The 5,643-nt window shown below is 40.5% G+C and overlaps 1 long non-coding RNA gene across 1 annotated transcript; it reads left to right on the top strand.

Annotated features, from left to right (window-relative positions):
- The first annotated feature begins 1,359 nt into the window (after positions 1 to 1,359).
- On the top strand, positions 1,360 to 2,649 carry LOC127656640 (uncharacterized). Its single transcript, XR_007972194.1, has 3 exons — positions 1,360 to 2,113; positions 2,208 to 2,396; positions 2,503 to 2,649. It is a non-coding gene; the product is annotated as an uncharacterized LOC127656640 (long non-coding RNA).
- Positions 2,650 to 5,643: the final 2,994 nt, after the last annotated feature.

Genomic DNA, 5,643 nt, shown 5'->3' with positions numbered 1-5,643 from the left:
TAAGTGTTTCATCAGGTGGAGTGCTCCGCCGAATCAGGGTTTCATTGATTGGTCGGTTCGGGAACAAATCACACAATCACACAGTATAAAAGTTTTGTCAACGCATTTTCATATCGTGGGTTTTTGTGAGAGGAGTTTGGTTTTGAGATAGTGGATTTTTGGTGATATAGTGACATTTATAGTGCGATTTGTTTAGTTATATTTAGGATTTAATTTACATTTACACATTGACTTAGAGACACACAGAGTACATATAGTGACACATGAATAGATGCATTGATAGAAATATATATATATATATATATATATATATATATATAGATTAATAGATAGATACATATATTACAGATACATATAGATTATTAGATAGATAGGCTACATATAAAATAGATAGATAGATAGATAGATAGATAGATAGATGATAGATAGATAGATAGATAGATAGATAGATAGATAGATAGATAGATAGATAGATAGATAGATAGATAGATAGATAGATAGATAGATAGAAATGGAGGCTCCACAGAAGAGATGCCGTACATCTGTGGTGTGGGAGCATTTCCATTTGGAAACCCCAAATAAAGTGAGATGTGTGTATTGTGATCGGCAGCTCGCCTACTGCAACAATACATCATCCATGATGCACCATTTGAGGAGCATTCATCCTGCCATTCTGCAGGGTGCAGAGGATGGTAGTGTTCCCCTGTACCAAGGCCTGCTACTGACACTGCTGGGCCATCTAAGCAAGGTATGCATTGTTTGAAATATAGGCTAATTATAAGTGAAATATAATAACTAAGTGTTGGGCCATTGTTTAGAAAGGCCATGGACTAAGACATGCCTAACATCCCAATCACAACTGCCAATCACTTTAAAAACAAATGTTGTCAATATAATATTATAATTTGTGAATATACATTTTATATGTCTACATATGAGTACCCAATCTACAGCCAAGACATCATTTTGTTTTTTTGTAATTGTTGTATTTCTATAATGCACTTTATCTTTCTCTGCACACTGAGCATAAATATTCATAACATAACTTTGTTTAGGAAGGTTTCCAAATGAACCAGTAGACTACTTTCACGGTAGGCTACTATTTTTCCAATATATTTGTCTGAAAGTATGTTTTATCTTCTCTTTAAAAAGGCAGACAGAGGGAATTGGATGAGGCTCTTCTGAACATGGTGGTGAAGGATCTGCAGCCCTTCACCATCGTGGAGGATGAGGGTTTCAGGGCCTTTGTGAACAAGCTTGATCCAAGCTATGTCCTCCCATCCCGAAGGTGCTTAAAACAATGGTCAGCTGAAAGGTACAACACAACCAAGGAGAAGACAATGGAGGACCTACAAAGGCGGAATTTGTTAGCCTTACGGCTGACATGTGGTCTTCCATTAATATGGATGGATATCTTGGTGTAACATGCCATTACATAACACCAGAGGCAACAATGGCAACTGTTTTACTGGGTGTAAGGAGGTTTTACCAAACCCACACAGCCCAGCATCTCATGGAGGCTAAAGCCTTGCTAATGGCTGAGTGGGGAATAACCTCCAAAGTTCACTGCATGGTGACTGACAATGCATCCAACATGATCCTAAGTGCCCAGCTACTCAACCTTCGCCATGTCCCATGTTTTGCTCATAATTTGAATTTGATAGTGAAAAAGGCCCTGGATCAAACCCCAGTCATCAATGAAATTCGCCAGAAAGCCAGAAAGATAGTGGGGTTGTTCAGATCCAGCTGCAAAGCAAAGGACAAGCTTGTGGAGATGCAGAGCTTGATGGGCAGACCAAGTCTGAAAATGATACAGGAGGTTGAAACGAGATGGAACAGCACATTCGACATGCTACAACGCTTGTATGAGCAACGTGAGCCAGTGGCTGCTGCACTTGCCAATTTAAACAGTGATACTGCTCCCCTGACAAGTCTTGAGTATGACATTATTCAACAGTCATTGACACTTCTTCAACCATTCAAACTAGCAACAACAGAGATGTCAGAGGAACAGAGAGTGTCTGCTTCAAAGCTCATACCATTGTACAGGATGTTGCAGCACAAGCTTGCACAGAAAAAGGAAATGCAACGCAGGAATCAACTGTACAATTAGGTAGGACACTATGACCATACGTGTAATTGGCCATAACTCTCATATTGTTGTCATTATTTTAATTAATATGGTTTTCTCTTGTGTTGGCTCATAGGCTCACATCTACAAGAAGGTCTGCACTCCAGATGTGGAGGGTACGAGACTTTTAGAGCCTTGGCACTGGCTACACTGCTGGACCCAAGGTTTAAAAATGTGGCTTTTGGAAATCCTGCCAAAGCCCTGGATGCTGAAAAGCACATCACACTGGAGTGTGCTTCACTGATGCGTTCAAACACAACTCCTGGTGAGTTTCAGTCTATGTTATCTTATGTAATGTGATTCATGAAATTTATACTTCATATGTGTTGTCAGTTTATGATTTGTTACTAATTGCCATTCTTTTAATTCAGAACCACAAATGTCAACATCAGGCCCATCATCAACACCAGTTGAAACACAAGACAGTTTATGGGAACATTTTGACAATCGTATCCGTGAGACCCAGATGATACACAATCCTACAGCTGATGCCACAGTGGAAGTGAAAAAATACCTCAGCGATGCGTTTTGCCCAGAACTCATGATCCTCTAACTTACTGGAAAGAGAGAGCAGTAATCTTTACTCATTTGTATGTCCTAGCTAAAAAATATCTTTGTATGCCAGCAACAAGTGTCCCTTGTGAGAGAATTTTTTCAAAGGCTGGAGAAATTATCTGTAAAAAAGAAGTAGGCTGAGTCCTTCAACAGCAGAGAAATTAATATTTTTGAATAAAAATCTATAAGAAAGGGAGACATTGTGGCTTGATTTATTTTTATTAATATTCATTTTTCATGACCAAAATCACATTATGCAATGTGAAGAGACTACAGGTTACAAGCTTCATATATTACAAAAATACAATAAAAAAAAAAAAAAAAAAAAAAACACATTTTTTTATTAGCTCTTTGTAAAGGTTGTTTCAGATCAACACCTGCAAGTGACCACTAGGTGTCACCGTGGAGACGGGTTTCGGATTGATTCGAAGCCTCGAAACAAAATGGCACATTTGCTTCGACTGTTTCATTGCTTCACGAAGCCTCGATCTGCCCATCTCTAGTCTCTGGACGAGGGAAAACAGGTAAGTAACACAAAGGTGTACTGAGGAAACAGACTGGAATAGTCTCAGGAACAATCGTCTGAAAAGCACAGAGAGCAGGTTAGTGGATATTTCCTCGTTCAAGGTTTGACAGAGACTGGAGGTGAGTTGTGCTCTTAAATAGTGCTGGTGATTGCTGGATTGATGACAGGTGCAGGTGATTAGTATTCGGGTGAGTGTGATCTTTGTGTTGTGGATGTGAGTGAGCCTGATTGCCTCCTGACACACACACTATATACCAAGCTATTACCTGATCCTGTGGTACAAACAGACACAAGACTCCCTTGACTTTAAACTAATGGGATATCTGAATGATGAAACTGATTACTTAGAGACTGAATTTAAAAACAAGGTCATTGTGAAGGGAAATGGAAGAAAGAACGGCACTCTGACTATCAAAAACCTTACACAGAGTGATAGTGCAGTGTACTTCTGTGCAGCATTTTACACAGTGCTTGCAAATCACCTGCGTCTATTACAAAAAGCAACAGTTAAACAAATGGCTTATCAGCAAAATATCTCACCTAAACCATATACTTGTATTTGTGGTTCAACTTTGAATATATGTCAGTAATGACTGCAAAAAGAATTATCCTTTGTGTAAGTGCACTATTCCGTATCAACACTTTATTTTTATTCATGGAAATGTTTTTATCATTAATAAAAAAGACAACTGAGAACAACAACCAAGAAGCATCACACTTATGGAGCAACTTTGGAGACAAAGCTGATAGTTATTTGATCCAGGGATCTTTGAGTGAGGTGGTATTCCCTGCGGGACATATATAACAGGCGGTGTGTGAAAAAAGCTCAGAGGATCATCAGAGACTCCAGCCACCAGAGTCATGGGCTGCTCTCACTGCTACCATCAGGCAGGCGGTATCGCAGCATCAGGACCCGCACCAGCCGACTACATTACAGCTTCTTCCCCCAAGCAATCAGACTTTTGAACACTTCATCTCTCACGATCAATATACTTCATCACTGCACTTTATTAATCTATTACCTCACACTGGACTGTCATAATTATATTCTCCTCAATACAACTACTGTATATATATTTTTTATATACTCTTAATTTTTTATTTTAATTTTATGTGTATTCTATATTGTGTGTATTGTTTACTGTACATTGCATATTATTATTGTGTTGTGTAAGTATGTTTACATTTGATATGTAAATTGTGTTGTGTAAATATGTTGTTTATTGTAATTGGTATATGTTTCGTCACTGTCATGACTGCTAGGTTGCTCGGAACTGCACACAAGACGTTCACCTACTGTTGCACTTGTGTACATGGTAGTGTGACAATAAAGTGATTTGATTTTGATTTAGATTTTATTCATTCATTGGACTAGAACCTATGCTAGTTTCATAATGTTTAATCCTGAAGCCAGGGTTTGATTTGATTTATATTGAAAATACACTTATTTGGAGTTCAGACTACAATGTTTGGTATAGGGTTGGGAACCGAGAACTGGTTCTTGCTGAGATACCATGTATCGTGTATACAGGAATACAGGAATCACATGATCTGCATGACTTTTGGTTCCACTAACAGTTCCCCTGCATTCATTTTCTGCCGATGCCGCTGGAAGACTGTAATGAACAGCCTCCAAACTGTAGCTCCTCGCGCCGAATGTGACGTGCATCTCCGCTCTAGTGAGCTGCGCGAATCCTCCGCGTGACGCATTGTGACTGTCTACAGTGGGGTTGGTTATTCTGTAACCCGCACACACACACACAAGATGAGACAGTCACAATGTCGGATGAAACTGCTTTTATTTAATACAAAGCAGGCAAAAGTACAAACAGGGTAAATCCAGAGAAGAGTTGTTGAGGGAAGCGTAGGGTCAAAAGCCGGGGAATCAAAGTCGAGTAAAGGGGCAAATCCGGGAGAGAGTGGTCAACGAGAGTGGGGAGGTCGAAGCCGGGAAACAGGATCAGAGTAACGAGGAAATCTAACGAGTAGAACAAACAGGGGAGCTAGGGGAATACTGGAGCTGGCAAGCTAAGAGGAAGACTAAACACAAGGGAGTTCAAAACTAGACGAGACTAGCGGGGGGCAAAGATACGGGAAACTAAACACAATAACCAACAGGAGTGAGACGAAAGGGCAGTGATATATATAGGGGCGAGTGCAGGTGTAAACAATGATAGGTGATGAGACGAGTGCAGGTGAAACTAATGTGGTGACAGAGCGGGCATGTGAGCCCGAGGAGGGAGACCTGCATGAGAGCTTGTAGGAGCAAAACGAGCGTGCAAGCTTGAGCGAGCAAAACGAGCGTGGAAGCCCGAGGGAGCAAAACGAGCGTAGAAGCCCGAGGGAGCAAAACGAGCGTGTAAACTCGAGGGGGCGGAACGAGCGAGTAAGCTCGAGGGAGAAAAACGAGCGTGGAAGCTCGAGGGGGCGG

The sequence above is a fragment of the Xyrauchen texanus genome, chromosome 16 (genome assembly GCF_025860055.1).
Source record: "Xyrauchen texanus isolate HMW12.3.18 chromosome 16, RBS_HiC_50CHRs, whole genome shotgun sequence".
NCBI lineage: Eukaryota > Metazoa > Chordata > Actinopteri > Cypriniformes > Catostomidae > Xyrauchen > Xyrauchen texanus.
Note: the sequence above shows the minus strand (reverse complement) of the source record. Positions and strands in the feature narration are given on the sequence as shown.